The 18,779-nt window shown below is 46.3% G+C and overlaps 1 long non-coding RNA gene across 1 annotated transcript in view; it reads right to left on the bottom strand.

Annotated features, from left to right (window-relative positions):
* Positions 1-18,779, bottom strand: part of LOC132533931 (uncharacterized) — a 94,617-nt gene that overhangs the window by 22,649 nt on the left and 53,189 nt on the right. The gene's annotated exons all lie outside the window — the stretch shown is intronic.

The following is an 18,779-nucleotide window of genomic DNA, read 5'->3' as shown; positions in this document are numbered from 1 at the left end:
GCGCGCGCATCCCGGGGCACGAGGACCCGGGTTCGAGCCCCGCTCCCCGCCCGCAGGGGGAAGCGACACGGGTGCTGGGGCGGGGCTGCAGGGGTCTGGCCGCGTCCCCTCCGCCTCCTGCCCCTCGAGGTCTGTCTCTAACAGACGAGACGCTTTGCAGACCGTACAAACAGCCACGGGCAGCTGGTGTCGCGTCGTGTCGCGCGGCCGTGCGGGCACCCGGGGCGAGTGGCGACCGGCGCGCTCCCCTTTCTCGGGGACGAATGAGGAAAGCCTTCTTATTTTCCCTTCCGTGGCCCCTGCTTTGTTGCTGTAGTTACTGTTATTGTTGTTATTGATGTCGTCGTTGTTGTTGGCTAGGACAGAGAGACACGGAGAGAGGAGGGGAAGACAGAGAGGGGGAGAGACAGACAGACACCCGCAGACCTGCCGCACCGCCTGGGACGCCGCGACCCCCCTGCAGGTGGGGAGCCCGGGGGCTCGAACCGGGAGAGCGGAGACGGAATGTGGGTGGCGGGTGGGTGTGGAGCGACACGCTGGTGGCCCACCGTTAACCTTTCCCAAAGTGAGCATAGGCCCCTCTGCTCGATCAGCTAGGGCCGGGGGGGGGCGCACCTGGCTGAGCGCACAGGTTCCGGTGCGCAGGGACCCGGGTTCGAGGCCCCGGCCCCCACCAGCAGGGGGAGGCTTTGCAAGCGCTGAAGCAGGGCTGCGGGTGTCTCTCGGTCTCTCCTGTCACACCTTCCCTCCTGATTTCCGGCTCTTTGCAATAAATAAGAAGATCGATTCTTTTTTTTTTTTTATTTTATTTTCTCTATTGGGAATTAAAGTTTTATAGTCGACAGTAAGTACAATAGTTTGTACATGCAGAACATTCCCCAGTTATCCACACAACAATACAACCCCCACTAGGTCCTCTGCCATCGTGTTCCACGACCTGAACTCTCCCCCCCACCCACCTTAGAGTCCTTTACTTTGGTGCAAAACGCCAAAGTTTTTTGGGGGGTTTTTTTCAGTAAACTTCTGTTACCATCATGGTTAGAATTTAAAAAAAAAAAAAAAAAAAAGGGAGCCGGGCGGTAGCCGAGCAGGTTAAGCGCAGGTGGCGCAAAGCACAAGGACCGGCATAAGGATCCCGGTTCGAGCCCCCGGCTCCCCACCTGCAGGGGAGTCGCTTCACAGGCGGTGAAGCAGCTCTGCAGGTGTCTGTCTTTCTCTCCTCCTCTCTGTCTTCCCCTCCTCTCTCCATTTCTCTCTGTCCTATCCAACAACGACAACAATAATAACTACAACAATAAAAAAACAACAAGGGCAACAAAAGGGAATAAATAAATAAAATAAGTATTAAAAAAAAAGTTAAAACTTAGAGATTCAGGAGTCGGGCAGTAGCGCAGCAGGTTAAGCACACATGGTGCAAAGCGTAAGGACAGGCCTAAGGATCCTGGTTCGAGCCCCCGGCTCCCCACCTGCAGGGGAGTCGCTTCCCAGGCGGTGAAGCAGGTCTGCAGGTGTCTGTCTGTCTCTCCCCCTCTCTGTCTTCCCCTCCTCTCTCCATTTCTCTCTGTCCTATCCAACAACGACGACATCAACAACAACAATAATAACTACAACAATACAACAACAAGGGCAACAAAAGGGAATAAATAAATATTTAAAAAAAGAATAAAATAAATCAGATATTTGTAATACTGGTACTCATATAATCTTTGTTGAGTTTCTTTTATTTAATGCCATATCAAATCTAACCTCTTTTTTAATTAGAAGAATTTAGTGAAAACAGCAGCTTTTCCATATAGGTGAGCAGAATCTGAAACCCCTCATCTTTCATTCCCACGTGAGGAGACCTCAATCTGAACTGGAAATGGAAGCAATTCTGAAACAAAAAGAAGAGCAGCTTCTCAGAGAACCCAAAAAGGAGGGGTGTCCTGCTAAAAATAGGTTGGAGTGGAGTGGATGGACGCAGACATTCAGAACTAATTGTTAAGTCCCGGTATTAGGGCAGCTGTCAAAAGAGGCCGGTGGGATTAGCCCCGGAAGCCTGCTGGCAAAGCGGGGAAGAGGCAGCAGGCTGAGAATGGGGGCTGCAGGGTCAGCACCTGCGGGCACTGGGCAGTCTGCAGCTGCCCTGATGGACAGGAAGGCCCTGGGTGCCAGACTAGAAAAAGCGGGGTCAGGCTCCCTGGACCCACCTCACTCTGCTGCCAGAGCAGTCAGGTGGCTCAGAGTGGCTTTTTATTTTTTATTTTCTTTTGCCTCCAGGGTTATTGCTGGGGCTCAGTGCCTGCACCACGAACCCACTGCTCCTGGAGGATATTTTCCCCATTTTGTTGCCCTTGTTGTGGTTGTTTATTGTTGTTATTGATGTCTTCATTGCTGGATAGGACAGAGAGAAATGGAGAGAGGAGGGGAAGACAGAGAGGGGGAGAGAAAGACAGACACTGGTTCAAATCCCAGTTACCACCAGCAGACGGGAGAATGTTGGGGTGTTGCAGGTGTCTTTCTCCCTCTCCTTGTCTCTCCTGTCCCTCTTGATTTCTCTTTGCCTCCAAGAAAGAGATAAAGGAAGGGAGGAGGGAGGAAGGAAGGGAGAAGGAAAAAAGGGGATGAAAGAGAGAAAGAAAGAAAGAAAGGAGGAAGGAGGGAAGAAGGCAAGCAGACAGATAATTGAATAAGCATGTAGAGCTTTTTTAAAAAATTAAATTTTTTATATTTACTTTCCCTTTTTTATTGTGTTAGTTATTATTATTGTTATTGACGTTGTTGTTGGATAGGACAGAGAGAAGTGGAGAGAGGAGGGGAAGACAGAGAGGGGGAGAGAAAGACAGACACCTGCAGACCTGCTTCACCGCCTGTGAAGCGACTCCCCTGCAGGTGGGGAGCCGGGGGCTCGAACCGGGATCCTTACGCCCGTCCCGGCGCTTTGTGCCACATGCTTAACCCTCTGCGCTACTGTCCAACTCCCAGCCTTTTTTTTTTTTCCTTTAAGATTTATTTAGGGGCCGGGTGGGTGGTGCACCTGGAGGAGTGCACATGTTACAATGCACAAGGATCCAGGTCGACCCCCTGGTCCACACCTGCAGGGGGAAAACTTTTGGAATGATGAAGCAGTGCTGCAGGTGTCTCTCTGTCTCTCACCCTCTCTATCACCCTCTTCCCTATAGATTTCTGGCTGTCTCTATCCAATAAATAAATAAAGATAATAAATTTATTTTAAAAAAATGTGGGGGTAGATAGCATAATGGTTGTGCAGAGTGACTCTAGTGCCTGAGGCTCCAAAGTCCTAGGTTCAGTCCCCTGCATCACCATAGCCAGAGCTGAGCAGTGTTCTAGTAAAAAAAAAAAAAAATCAAAAATAGGGAGTCGGGCAGTAGTGCAGGGGATTAAGCACAGGTGGCGCAAAGCACAAAAACCAGCTTAAGGATCCCGGTTCAAGCCCCCGGCTCCCCACCTGCAGGGGAGTCGCTTCACAGGTGGTGAAGCAGGTCTGCAGGTGTCTGTCTTTCTCTCCCCCTCTCTGTCTGCCCCTCCTCTTCCATTTTCTCTGTCCTATCCAACAACGATGACACCAACAACAATAATAACTACAACAACAATAACAAAGGCAACAAAAGAGAAAAAATAGCCTCTAGGAGCAGTGGATTTGTGGTGTAGGCACCGAGCCCCAGCAATAACCCTGGAGGTCAATAAATAAATGAATGAATGAATAAATATGGTCTGGGAGGTGGCACATTGGATAAGGCATTGGACTCTCTCGAGCATTAGATCCTGAGTTTAATTCCCAGTAGCACATGTGCCAGAGTGATATCTGGCTCTTTCTCTCTCTTCTCCTATCTTTCTCATTAATAAATAAAATCTAAATAAATTAAAATTTTTGCCTCCAGGTTCATTGATGGGGCTCAATGCCTACACCATGAATCCACTGCTCCTGGAGGCCAGGTCTTTTTTTTTTATTATTGCTGTTATTGTTGTTATTTTGCTGACTAGAACAGAGAGAAATTGAAAGGGAGGTAGACAGAGGGGGAGATAAAGATAGACACCTGCAGACCTGCTTCACTAGTTGTGAAGCAACACCCTCTGACCCCCACAGGTTGGGAGCCGGGGGCTCGAACTGGGCTCCTTGTGCCCGGCCCTGCACTTTGCACTATGTGTATTTAACCCGGTGCACTACTACCTGACCCCCTAAAAATATTTTTTAAAGTGTCCTCTTGTCAGTCAGGGAGACTGAGGCCATGGACATGGAACTTCACCAAGTTGTGTGTACACATCTCATTGCAGCCCTAAGGGCAGCGCGGTCACCAACACAACCCCACAGCCTTCGACTTCGGTTGTTCTCTGTGATTTTAAGTGCTTGAAATAACTCTTTGGTGACTTCTGTGATGTTTGCTGAGTGGATCACCTGTTATTTTTAACCCAGAAGCCATCTCAAAGTGAATGGCATGTAAATCAGAGGCTGTTGTGACCAGCTTTCCTGAACCTTTTGACCAGGAAGTGTCAGGTGGGAAAGAGGAGACTTCAAGAGGAAGAGAGGTCACACCAGAGTATTTCGTGCCCCCAAAGACTGCTTAATCAAAGGCTAACTTGTTCCTTGCCTGCTTTTATTGTGCAATAGTTGGAAGAGTCCCAAACATACACTCTTACTGGTCATACACAGTTGATTGAACTGGTGTGTTGCTGTAAAACATGAAAAGCTTGTTTTAGTGATTGCATCCTGGGGCAAATATACACCAAGAGGTCAAGGTCAGAAAAGCTGCCTTACCAAACATGATCTACGGCGTGGACATGGGTGGTTCAGTGGTAGAATTCTCGCCCGCCAAACAGGAGCACGGCCATACCACCCTGAACATGCCCGATCACCGCTGATCTCCGCAGCTCTAGCTGGGAGCACCACAGATGGCACTGGGAGTGCTCAGGGGATGATGCAGCAGAGCAGGGGTCTCTCTCCTCTATATTTCTCTTTTTCCTCCCTTCCTTCCTTCCTTGCTTCCTTCCTTCCTTCCTTCCTTCTTTTCCACGACGCTGATTAGTTCCGGCTTATAGTGAGTGGTCCTGGGACCTGAGAGCATCAGGCATGAAAGTCTTTTTGCGTGATAATTATGCTATGCCCACAGCCCTCGCTCTTTTCCTTTTTGCGTGATAATTATGCTATGCCCACAGCCCTCGCTCTTTTCCTTTTTGCGTGATAATTATGCTATGCCCACAGCCCTCGCTCTTTTCCTTTTTGCGTGATAATTATGCTATGCCCACAGCCCTCGCTCTTTTCCTTTTTGCGTGATAATTATGCTATGCCCACAGCCCTCGCTCTTTTCTTTTCTTTCTCCAGTGAAAAAACAAAATTGAGAGCGGAGTCTCAGGCTCACTCGCACAGTACAATGTTTTGCTGTGTGCATGACCAACATTCGAGCCTGGTCCCTACCACATGGAAGGGTGTTGTGGTTCATTTCATTCTCTTTCTGCCTTTATATTTCTTTGCCTACCTGAAAAAAAAAAAGTGAGCAAGGGAGTCTATTCAGTGCTATCTTGCATATGGTAGGTCCTGAGTTAATTCCACAACACTTCATTGAAAAAGAAAAGAAATATACCAAAATATAGTGAGTAAAATGGTAGTGTTTTTTTTATTTCTTTTTTTTTAATTTCTTTATTGGGGAATTAATGTTTTACATTCAACAGTAAATACAATAGTTTGTACATGCATATTTAATTTCTTTTAAAAGACATTTTTATTTACTTTTTTTTTTTGCCTCCAGGGTTATCTCTGGGGCTCAGTGCCTGCACTGTGAATCCACTGCTCCTGGAGGCCAATTTTCTCATTTTGTTGCCCCACTACTTGAACTGTAATGTCCTGGACTTTACTGTAGTAGTTAGGGTGCTCTCCAGACTTAATTGTTTATCTAAAATCCCGAGTATTTCCTGTCTATGGATTCTGCTTTAATACGCACTCCCCCTTCTGTGTGTGTTTGGATTTGGCATAACCCAGAGTGTGCGTAATATCATTGCTTTGACCTGGTTTTTCTTTTTTTTTTTTACCTGATTTTTCATTCAGATAGAAAAGCATAGAGAGTGTCCGGGAGGTGGCGCAGTGGATAGGGCATTGGATTCTCAAGCATGAGGTCCAGAGTTCAATCCCCAGTAGCACATGTACAGAAGTGATGTCTGGCTCTTTCTCTCTCTCTTTCTATCTTCATGAATAAATAAATAAAATCTTTTTTAAAAAAATTAAAAAGAAGGGAATCGGGCAGTAGAGCAGCAGGTTCAGCGCACGTGGCGCAAACCGCAAGGACCGGCGTAAGGTTCCCAGTTCGACCCCACAGCTCCCCACCTGCAGGGGAGTCACTTCACAGGTGGTGAAGAAGGTCTGCAGGTGTCTGTCTTTCTCTCCCCCTTCCTGTCTTCCCCTCCTCTCTCCATTTCTCTCTGTCCTAACAATGACAACATCAATAACAATAATAATAACTACAACAACAATAAAAAGAAAACAAGGGCGACAAAAGGGAAAATAAATAAGCAAAATTGAAAAAAAGCAAAACAGAGAGAGAGAAGAGAAACACCTCTGCATCAGTGCCCCATTCTATATTAAAGCGCCTTCTGCATGGTTCTGTGGCTCAAACACACAGCACAAGCCCTGCTCACTGAGCTATCTCTCACCCTGGCTAAGAGCTCTGTTTCCCACTAACAGGCAGTGTTATTTTCTGTCTCATGGACAACACCGACTGCTACCTCACGCTACTACTTGCAGCTTGTCACAGTGTGTTCCCCAGGGGAGGTGCTACTGCAGCGGGCACTGTGCTCTGTGGCGGGAGAGCCCTGCTTCCCTTCCTCTCAGTTGGCACTGGATCACTGCATGACTTGAGTCAAGCATGAGCCATTTCCTGTGAGTGGACTGCTTTATTACTCTAAAGAACAGTGTGAACCTTGGGACCAACCCAGACAAAACAAAGTCCAGAGCAGTGAGCCCCTTGAGGACAGTCACCTGCAATGTCTGCTCAGGTGTGGTCGACGCAGGTCAGTCTGTTGCTCAGAAGCCCGTTCAGTGGACGTGGTGTGCACAGTGACGATTCATTTTGCCTTCCCCGTATCCTTTCTGGTCTGATAATATAACTTCTCCTGTGGTCCGGGAGGTGGCACAGTTGATAAAGAATTGGACTCTCAAGCATGAGGTCCTGAGTTCAATCCCCAGCAGCACATGCACCAGAGTGATGTCTGGTTTTTTTTCTCTCTCCTCCTATCTTTCTCATTAATAAATAAATAAGATCTTTATATATATATATATATATATATGACTTTATATATGTTATATATATTGTTTATATATATTTATAATATATTGTATATTTTATTATATATTATTTATATATTTTATATACAATGTTATATATTATTTATATATTTATTATATATTATATATGTAATATATATTATATATATTTATTATATATATTGTACATTATTTATATATATTTAGTCCCAGTTCTGTCAAACTCTAGCTTTAACCCTGGTCAATCAGAGCAGCACAATACCTCTTGGATACAGCAATTATATGACCCATGCTGGACTTAGGACAGTCTGACTTGAGAATTTACTAATTATTTTTTGCTGTGTCAGGCCTCATTCATGTAAGATTTACTTTCTTTCTTCCTTTCTTCCTTCCTTTCATCTTCAGAAAGAGAGGGAGAGATAGCAGAGTATCAGGGCTTCCTCTAGTGTGACATTCCCATGTGGTGTTGGGGTTCAAAGCCAAGTCATGCATCCTACCTGGTGAGTTATGAGCTCTTATCTGGGAATGTTAATTAAAACAATCAGGAAAAAAAAGGCATTTTTTTTGTTGGGGTGAAAAGATGCTCAAATGTAGCCTAGAAGTGTTCTTACATCTTTGTCACCTCATAGGGAGAGCCTGCTTGGGAATGAAGTCAGCTTAGAGGAAAGCAAAGCTGAAAGGCAGAGGTTAATCTGTCACGATTTGCATTTACCCTGATGCCAGCAACTGGCCAAAGGAGTCCCTGGTATATTACCAACATACCTGCTTTTATTGTGGGAATCAGCATGAGCTGGATTTTTATTGAAACTGATACAGATGCCTGCTCTGAAAAAAAAGAAAGGAAAAAAAAAAAAAGAAATGAATACAGATGGCAAGAAACACTGACTAGTATGTATAAGTAAATAAATAAATAGTATTTCCTTCTATTTTACCAGCTGAGTAAGTCTCCTGAGAGGAAATACACCAAAGCTGCAACGTACCAAGTTGCGTTGGGAGGCAGTGTGATGGTGAGGAGAAAGGCTCATTCCTGAGGCTCTAAAGTCCCAGGTAAATCCCCACATGACATAAATCAGAGTTTAGCAGTCTTTCTGTATCTTCTCTGTATCTCTCTTTCTCTCATGAAAGAAATAATAAAAGAAAGATGTAAGGGGGGCAGCTGAGCACCCACATTCTCATGTACAAGACTGAGTTCACGTCTTTGGTCCCCACCCACCGGCAGGGGGACGTTTCACAGTGCAGCAAGTGCTGCAGGTGTCTCTCTTTTTCTCTCCCTCTAGACTCCTCCCCTATCAGTTTCTCTCTATCATGTCAAAGAGAGAGAGAAAGGAAGACAGAGAGAGAAAGGAACGAAGGAAGAGGGAGAGAGAAAGGAGCCCTGGGAGTGGTGGATTTGTCATGTAATCACCAAGCTTCAGCTATAACCCTGGTGAATAAAAAAATTAAATTACAGGGAATTGGGCGGTACCACAACGGGTTAAGCACACGTGGCACAAAGCACAAGGACCAGCATAATGGTCCTGGTTCGAGGCCTCGGCTCCCCACCTGCAGGGGGGTCACTTCACAGGCAGTGAAGCAGGTCTGCAGGTGTCTGTCTTTCTCTTCCCCTCCTCTCTCCATTTCTCTCTGTTCTATCCAACAATGACAACAATAATAACTACAACAATAAAACAACAAGGGCAACAAAAGGGAAAAAATAAATAAAAATTACAAAATAAATCTAAAAAATTAAATTACAAAAGAAATAAAGAGTGTGGTGTGGGAGGTGGTGCATTGAGGTCCTAAGTTCAGTGTCTGGCAACATGTACCAGAATGATGTCTGGTTCTTTCTCTCTCCTCTTGCTATATTTATCATTAATAAATAAATAAAATCTTGAAAGAAAGAAAGGCACCAAGTTGAAGGAGCCAGGCAGTGGCTTAACAGTGCACATAGTACTAAGCACAAGGATCTGCACAAGGATCTGGGTTCAAGCCCCTGCTCCCCACCTGCATGGGGGGGGCACTTCACAAGTGGTGAAGCAAGTTTGCTGGTGTCTATCTTTCTCTCTCCCTCTCTATCTCCTCTTACCCTCTCAATTTCTCCCTGTCTTATCCAATAAAATGGAAAAAATGTCCTCTGGGAGTGGTGGATTTGTAGTGCCAGCACTGAGCCCATAAGATAACCCTGGAGGCAGAGAGAGAGAGAGAAATACACCAAGTTGAAAAAAAATATTCAAGTGGCCTGGGAGGTGATTCAGTGGATATAGTATTGAACTCTTTATTTTTATTTTATTTTATTTATTTATTTTTTAAATATTTATTTATTTATTTCCTTTTTGTTGCCCTTATTTTTATTATTATTGTAGTTATTATTGTTGTTGTTATTGATGTCGTCGTTGTTGGACAGAACAGAGAGACATGGAGAGAGGAGGGGAAGACAGAGAGGGGAGAGAAAGACAGACACCTGCAGAGCCGCTTCACCACCTGTGAAGCGACTCCCTTGTAGGTGGGGAGCCGGGGCTTGAACCGGGATCCTCATGCCTTTCTTTGAGCTTTGCGTCACATGCGCTTAACCCACTGCACTACCGCCCGACTCCCTATTTTTTTATTTTTTTATTTCTTTATTGGAGGATTAATACTTTACATTCAACAGTAAATGCAATAGTTAAATACAATACATGCATAAAATTTCTCAGTTTTCCACATAACAATACAACCCCCACTAGGTCCCCTGTCATCCTTCTTGGACCTGTACTCTCCCCTCCACCCACCCCAGAGTCTTTTACTTTGGTGCAGTACACCAACTGAACTCTTTTTTTAAACAAGGATTTATGTATTTTTTGTTTGTTTGCTTGTTTTTTATTTTTTTATATTTATTTATTTTCCCTTTTGTTGCCCTTGTTGTTTTTCATTGTTGTTGTAGTTGTTATTGTTGTTATTGATGTCATCCTTGCTAGATAAGATAGAGAGAAATGGAGAGAGGAGGGGAAGACAGAGAGGGGGAGAGAAAGACAGACACCTGCAGACCTGCTTCACCGCCTGTGAAGTGACTCCCCTGCAGGTGGGGAGCCGGGAGGCTTGAACTGGGATCCTTACGGCGGTCCATGCGCTTAACCCACTGCGCTACCGCCCGTTTGTTTGTTTTAAATATTTATTTATTTCCTTTTTGTTGCCCTTGTTGTTGTAGTTATTATTGTTGTTCATGTCATGGTTGGATAGGACAGAGAGAAATGCTGAATCCCCATTTTTTTTTTTTTTTTTATTGATGTAGAGAAGAGAAATTGGCAGAGTGAAAGACACCACAGCATCAAAGCTTCCTTCAATGCTGTGGGGACTGGACTCCAACCTGGGTGGCACACATGGCAAGGCAGCACAATTTGAGCTATTTCACCAGCCCTTTTAAATTTATTTATTTATTATTGAATAGAGACTGAGAGAAATCGAGAGGGAAGGGGAAGATAGAGAATGAGAGAGAGACAGGGAGACACCTGCAGCCCTGCTTCACCACTCATGAAGCTTTTCCCCTGCAGGTGGGGACCGGGGGCTTAAACCTGGGTCCTTGCACACTGTAATGTGTGAACCACTGCCTGGCCCCTCCAGCTCTTGTAAATTCGTTTTTATTATTTATTTATTTAAAAATGTTATTCATTTATTAATGAGAAACATAGGAGACAAAGCACCAGACGTCACTCTGGTACCTGTGCTGCCAGGGATTAAACTCAGGACCTCATGCTTGAAAGTCTAATGCTTTACCCACTGCACCACCTCCAGGGCCACTGAATTCATTTTTAAATTTCCAGAGTACGGGAGTTGGGCAGTAGCACAGCAGTTAAGCACACATGGCGCAAAGCACAAGGACCGGCATAAGAATCCCGGTTCGAGCCCCGGCTTCCCACCTGCAGGGGAGTCGCTTCACAGGCGGTGAAGCAGGTCTGCAGGTGTCTGTCTCTCTCTCCCCCTCTCTGTCTTCCCCTCCTCTCTCCATTTCTCTGTCCTATCTAACAACAACGACAGCAATAACAACAATACTAACTATAACAATAAAAAAACAAGAGCAACAAAAGGGAATAAAAAAATTTTCCAGAGTACTTCTGGGCTCCCGAAAATCAAGGGAAGGTGCTAGGTGTTTCTAGTAGCGACAGTGGAGAACACACCCCAGCCAGTGGCTGCACACTGCGGTTCCCCCCAGCCGCACTCCTTCTCTTCTGGACTCTCTTCACTTGGTTGCTCCTTCTCCTGTTCACTGACATCAGAGCACTGCAAAAACGGTATCATCTGTTTTCCATCTACACCATGCCTTGGCCTCGTGTGAGCTTAATGTGCAGCTTGGCGATACGAGAATCCGGCATGAAGCCCAGCCAGTCTATCTTGGCGTTACTCTCGATCGCACCCTGTCATTTCACGAACATCTCATAAAAACTGCAGCAAAGGTGGGCGCGAGGAATCACATCATTGCAAGACTGGCCAGCTCCTCATGGGGCGCGAGCGCTTCCACACTACGATCATCATCTCTGGCATTCTGCTATTCCACTGCAGAATACTGTGCCCCAGGATGGTTCCGTAGCCCCCATGTCCACTTGGTCGACTCCAAATTATATTCCTCCATGAGGATCATTTCTGGAACCATCCGTTCCACCCCAGTTCCATGGCTGCCAGTTCTTAGCAACATCGCCCCGCCAGATATTCGTCGGGATGTGGCATCATCTAAGTTCATTTCCCACGTCTACACTCAACCGGACCTGCCAATATACGCGGATATCTCCGCCCACCCTGTCCAACGCTTGACGTCTCGTCACCCAATCTGGTCCCCTACGCCTACACTGAACTTCTCTGTTCCAGACTCTTGGAAACAGAGTTGGCAGTCAGCTGAGGTAAAGAACAAACTCCTCATCACATACCCCTGCGAGCGTCAACCCGGCTTTGACCTAGCACGTTATGATCAGGCCCTCCTCAATCGCTATGGAACAGGCCATGGCCGGTGCGCCGCTATGTTCCATCGCTGGGGAGCCAGAGACGACCCGAACTGCCCCTGCGGCTCCAGACAGACTATGACCCATATAGTCAACGACTGCCACCTCTCCAGATTCAAAGGAGGTCTCGAAACTTGACATCAGGCTCAACCTGACGCTGTTGACTGGCTACGGAAGAAGGGCAAACGCTAGAAGAAGAAGAGCACTTATCATAGGGTGTAATCAAATGCTTATGAGCTTATCCTTACTCCTGGCTCCTGGAGGACAAGGACCTATTTTTTTTTTTTAATAATCTATTTGTTTATTTATTTATTTATTTTACTTTTTTTTTTTTTTTTAACCAGAGCACTGCTCAGCTCTGGCTTATGGTGTTGCCGGGGATTGAACCTGGGACTTGATGGAGCCTCAGGCTTGCAAGTCTGTTTGCATAACCATGCTATCTACCCCCGCCCTTATTTATTTATTTATTTATTTTTTAACCAGAGCACTGTTCAGCTCTGGCTTATGGTGGTGCAGGAGATTGAACCCGGGACTTTGGAGCCTCAGGCTTGAGAGTCTGTTTGCATAACCATTATGCTGTCTCCCCTCTGTCCTAAGGACCTGTTTATATCCCTTTATGCAGGATGAAGAGCACTTATATATTTGTGGGAGGGGTGGGGGTCTGGAGGAGCCAGAGAGGCTGGTGTGTTTTGGACACAAGGGGAAGGACTCTGGCCAAAGACAACAGAGTTGTTGAGCATTCTTGCATCAGGGTTTGAAGAACATCTTGGGTGGCAAAAATGTGCCGGGTCAGTGTGTGAGGGTTGCACAGGAATGTGGCGAAACCAGCTTAGGAAGTCACCACAGTGATCTTGGAACGAAAGCTTAGGAAACCCAAGATGGTTACAGTGGGACGAACCACATCAGAAAAGTAATCACAGGGGCCGGGTGGTGGGGCACCTGGTTGAGCACACATGATACAAGGCTCAAAGCCCCAGGTTCAAGGCCCCAGTCCCCACCTGCAGGGGGAAAGCTTTGCAAGTGGTGAAGCAGGGGTGCAGGTATCTCCGTCTCTCTCCCTCTGTATCTCCCCTTCTCGATTTCTGGCTGTCTCTATCAAATAAAGACAGTAAAAAAAAAAAAAAAAAAACTTTAGAGAAGTAATCACAGATAGAGTTGCTGGCTACTAGGTGCTGCTACTAGTTTCTAGGCTATGCCAATGCCACCAGGTCAGAATCTCCACTATTGGGCTCCTGTGTAATGTAAGATGTGGCCAGATGGCCTAACTAACTCGAAGGGAATAACACACCAGGCAAATGGCAGCACTGAGGCCACCCCCCACCACCACCTATTGCTAGAGATCCCAACAGCCAGGGGAGAAGTGGCCGTCTCTCTGCACTGCAGGGTTAGGACCAGTTTCCTCTGCTGGAGCCTCTGCCCCTCAGGTGAGGGTGAGCAGGGACAAGCAGCGACCCGGGAACAAGCTGTCAGCCCTGTCCAGGTCTTGCAGGAGGGCAGCTCCAGCGGAGTCAAGGGGCTGGACCGCACTGCCCTGAGCCTGGCCTTGGAGCAGCGGGGTCAGAAAAGCTGAGCTGGGGGAGTCGGGCGGTGGCGCAGTGGGTTAAGCGCATGTTGCGCAAAGCGCAGGGACGTTCGAGCCCCTGGCTCCCCACCTGCAGGGGAGTCGCTTCACAGGCGGTGAAGCAGGTCTGCAGGTGTCTATCTTTCTCTCCCCCTCTCTGTCTGTCTTCCCCTCCTCTCTCCATTTCTCTCTGTCCTATCCAACAACAAAGCAATGTCAACAATGGAAATGGTAACTGCAATGAGGCTGCAACAACTAGGGCAACAAAAAGGGGGAAAAATGGCCTTCCGGAGCGGTGGATTCATGGTGCAGGCACCGAGCCCAGCAATAACCCTGGAGGAAAAAAAAAAAAAAAGAAAAGCTGAGCTGGCACAGCCAGGCTGGGCAGGGAGGAGGGCCCTGCGACCCAGAGCCAGGCTGCAGAGAGGCTGGGTGCCGCCTGGGGAATCCCACCCAGGGGCTGAGAACAAGGACTGCGACTGGACATGTGTTCAAAGGGCCCCAAGCAGCTCATTTTAATTTTTTTCTTTTTCTTTTTCTTTTCCTTTTTCTTCTCTTTCTTTCTTTCTTTCTTTCTTTCTTCTTTCTGTCTTTCTTTCTTTGTTTCTTTCTTTTGCCTCCAGGGGTACTGCTGAGGCTCGTTGCCTGTACCATGAATCCACTGCTCCTGGAGGCTATTTAACCCCCTTTTGTTGCCCTTGTTGTTTTATAATTGTTGTGGTTCATATTGTTGTTGTTATTGATGTCATTGTTGTTGGGTAGGAAAGAGAAATCCAGAGAGGGAGGGGAAGACAAAGAGGGGAAGGAAAGATAGACACCTGCAGACCTGCTTCATCGCTTATGAATAGACCCCTCTCCCACGCAAGTGGGGAGCTGGGGGCTCGAACTGGGATCCTTAAGATGATCCTTGTGTTTCAGGCCACGTGCTTTTTTTTTTTTTTTGCCTCCAGGGTTATTGCTGGGGCTCAGTGCCTGCGTTACAAATCCACTGCTCCTAGGGGGCTGGGTGGTGGTGGTACACCTGGTTGAACCACATGTTACAAATCTACTGCTCCTGGAGGCCATTTTCCCCATTTTTGTTGCCCTTGTTATTGTTTTGCTGTTGTTCTTGGATAGGGCAGAGAGAAATTGAGAGGAGGGGAAGGTGGAGCGAGCGGGGAGGGGAAGACACACACCTGCAGACCTGCTGCACCACTTGTGAGGGGATCCCCACCTGCAGGTGCGGAGACGGAGGCTGGACCTGGGATCCTTGCTCTGGTCCTTAGCTTCCCACCACGTGCGCTTCACCCCGTGCGCTACTGCCCGGCCAGCTTACTTTCTAAAGATCCATAGTCATGGTCTCACGTGATTGTTAGCTGTTTCCCTGGGTCCTTGTGCACTGGAACATGTGCGCTCAACTAGGTGCGCCACCTCCAGCCCTCTTTCCTTTTACTGAGGGTGTTAATGCTCACCAAGCAGTCACTGTCCCATGAGTTCAACTTCATCAGGCATCAGGCCCTCAGCTCTCTTCCACTGGTCCCTCCCCACCCCTTCCCCAGAGTTCCCTGTTTTGCTACTGTACATCACGCCCAGTTCACATTTCACTTTCTTTCTTTTTAAAAAAAATTTTTTTATGTACTTATTTTTTCCTTTGTTGTCCTTTTTTTTCGTTGTTGTTGTCGTTATTATTGCTATTGATGTTGTCGTTGTTATATAGGACAGAAAGAAAAGGAGAGAGGAGGGGAAGACAGAGAGGGGGAGAGAAAGACAGACACCTGCAGACCTGCTTCACCGCTTGTGAAGAGACTCCCCTGCAGGTGGGGAGCCGGGGGCTCAAACCAGGATCCTTGCCGGTCCTTGTGCTTTGCGCATTGTGTGCTTAACCCGCTGCGCCACCGTCCAGCTCCCTACATTTCACTTTCTTTTCTCCCTCCTGCCCTGTTCATTAGGCCCTACTTATAAGAGATCATATGGTGATAAACAGATTGTAGGACTTATCTATTTAGATAATTTTACCAGAGCCCTGCTCAGGTCTGGCTTATAGTGGGGGCCAGGGATTTTATTTATATTTATTTATTTATTACCTGAGCACTAATCAGCTCTGGTTTATAGTGGTACTGAGGATTGACCCTCTGGGGCTTCAGGCATGAAAATCTTTTTTTCATAACCACTACTCTATCTCCCCAGCCCCAGGCCAGGTATTTAAGCCTGAGGCCTGGGGAGAGTCAGGCATTCAAATCTGCTGTACTGTCAGTGACTCAGTCTTTCCACGGTATTTGTCTCTGACTGTTGTTGTTAGTTTCGCCACCAGATTATGACTGTGGTTCAGTGCCTGTGGGAACTTCACTGCACCAGGCGACTGCTTCCTTTCCTCTAAGCAGAAGGTGAAAGACTCTGGGGGTATGTGTGGCACGCCTAGTTAAGTGCACATATTACCATGAGCAAGGACCTGGGTTTGAGCCTCCTGGTCCCACATGCAGGGGAATAGAGACAGAAAGGAAACGAGGGAAGGGAGCCGGGCGGTGGCGCAGCGGGTTAAGCGCATGTGGCGCAAAGCGCAAGAGCCTGTGTAAGGATCCCGGCTCGAGCCCCCGGCTCCCCACCTGCAGGGGAGTCGCTTCACAGGCGGTGAAGCAGGTCTGCAGGTGTCTATCTTTCTCTCCTCCTCTCTGTCTTCCCCTCCTCTCTCCATTTCTCTCTGTCCTATCCCAAAAACAAACAAACAAACAAAAAAACCAGCTATGACAACAATAGTAATAACTACAACAAGGGCAACACCAAGGGTAACAAAATGAGAAAGATGGCCTCCAGGAGCAGTGGATTCCTGGTGCAGGCACCGAGCCCTAGCAATGACTCTGGAGGCAAAAAAAAAAAAAAGAAAAGAAAAGAAAAACATGAAAGAGTAGATAGAGAGGGACCATGAGAGACATCCACAGAACTTCACTGCTTGTGAAGCTTTTCCCCTGAAGAGGCTTGAACCTGACTCCTTGAGCACTATAACGTGCACTTAACCAGGTGTGCCACTACCTGACCCTACGATTATTTTTGTTTATTTTTTATCAGAGTACTGATCAGCTCTGGTTCATGGCGGTGCGGGGGATTGAACCTGGGACTTTGGAGCCTCAAGCGTGAGAATCTCTTTTTTTTTTTTTTTTTTTTTTAAATTTTTTTGGTTTTCTTTCTTTATTGGATAGACAGCCAGAAATCAATCAAGAGAGAAGGGGGGATAGAGAGGAAGAGAGACAAAGAGACACCTGCAGCACTGCTTCTTGACTCGTGAAGCTTTCCCCCTGCAGGTGGGGACCCGGGACTGCAACCTGGGTCCTGGCATGTTGTAACATGTGCACTGAACCAGGTGCGCCACCAACTGTCCCCCGAGAATCTCTTTGCACGACCAGTATACTGTCTGTCCCCACCCAAGATTCTATTACCTAATACAGATTTACAGGAAGTAAAAGACAATACAACAAATGATGATTTTCTTTTAAAAATATTTTATTAGGGAGTCGGGCGGTAGCACAGTGGGTTAAGCGCAGGTGGCACAAAGCACAAGGACCATCATAAGGATCCCGGTTCGAGCCCCGGCTCCCCACCTGCAGGGGAGTCGCTTCACAGGCGGTGAAGCAGGTCTGCAGGTGTCTGTCTTTCTCTCCCCCTCTCTCTCTGTCTTCCCTTCCTCTCTCCATTTCTCTCTGTTCTATCCAACAACAAAGCAACGTCAACAATGGCAATAATAACCGCAACGAGGCTGCAACAACTAGGGCAACAAAAAGAGGGAAAAAAATGATCTCCAGGAGCGGTGGATTCATGGTGCAGGCACCGAGCCCAGCAACAACCCTGGAGGAGAAAAAAAAAAACACAATATAACTACAACAACAGGGTGGAGAGTAGATAGCATAATGGTTATGCAAACAGACTTTCATGCCTGAGGCTCCAAAGTCCCAGGTTCAACCCCCCCGCAGCAACATAAACCAGAGCTGAATGATGCTCTGGTTAAAAAATAAGAAAAAAAAAAGAAAGAAAGAAATAACTACAACAACAATAAAAACACAACAAGAGCAATAAAAGGGAAAATAAATATATAAAAAATAAATAATATTTTATTAATTTTAATGAGAAAGATGAAGAGAAAAAGATACAGAGAGATGAAGAAAGAGACCAGAACTCTGCACAGCTCTGGTTTATGGTGGTGCTGGGGTTTGAACCTAGGACCTTAGAGCCTGAGGCATGAAAGTCTTTTTTTTTTTAATAATTTTTATTTTTATTTAATAGTTTTTAAATATTTATTTATTTTCCCTTTTGTTGCCCTTGTTTTTTTATTGTTGTTGTAGTTATTATTGTTGTTATTGATGTCATCATTGTTGGATAGGACAGAGAGAAATGGAGAGAGGAGGGGAAGACAGAGAGGGGGAGAGAAAGACAGACACCTGCAGACCTGCTTCACCGCCTGTGAAATGACTTTCCTGCAGGTGGGGATCCGGGGGCTCGAAGGAGGCATGAATATCTTTTTGCTGACTTATTGCACCAAAGTAAAAGACTCTGGGGTGGGTGGGTGGGTGGGGAGAATACAGGTCCAAGAAGGATGACAGAGGACCTAGTGGGGGTTGTATTGTTGTATGGAAAACTGGGAAATGTTATGCATGCACAAACTATTGTATTTACTGTTGAATGTAAAACATTAATTCCCTAATAAAGAAATTTTTAAAAAAGTCTTTTTGCATAACCACTATGCTATCTCCCCAGTTCCCAATGATAATTTTTCAGGCAGAGTATTTGCCTAGTTTTCAGGTTGTTGCAGGACTTGAGCTAATTGATTCATATGTATGACCTTACAACAATTTAGTGACAGATTTCTGTTGTTCTTTTTAAAAATTTTTTTCTTTCATCTGTTGTTCTTTTACAGAAGAGAAATCTGTGTCTTTTTGTCATATAGAAACTAGGAAGCTATAGAGTTGCGTTCAACCAACCTTTGAGATTCATACTTCCTCTCCTAAACCATGGTATTGAAATTGTAAGTGACTAGAATAATGTTTGGCATTTA

The sequence above is a fragment of the Erinaceus europaeus genome, chromosome 17 (genome assembly GCF_950295315.1).
Source record: "Erinaceus europaeus chromosome 17, mEriEur2.1, whole genome shotgun sequence".
In the NCBI taxonomy this organism is placed as follows: domain Eukaryota; kingdom Metazoa; phylum Chordata; class Mammalia; order Eulipotyphla; family Erinaceidae; genus Erinaceus; species Erinaceus europaeus.
The sequence above is the reverse complement of the archived record's forward strand: the minus strand, read 5'-3'. Positions and strand labels throughout refer to the sequence as shown.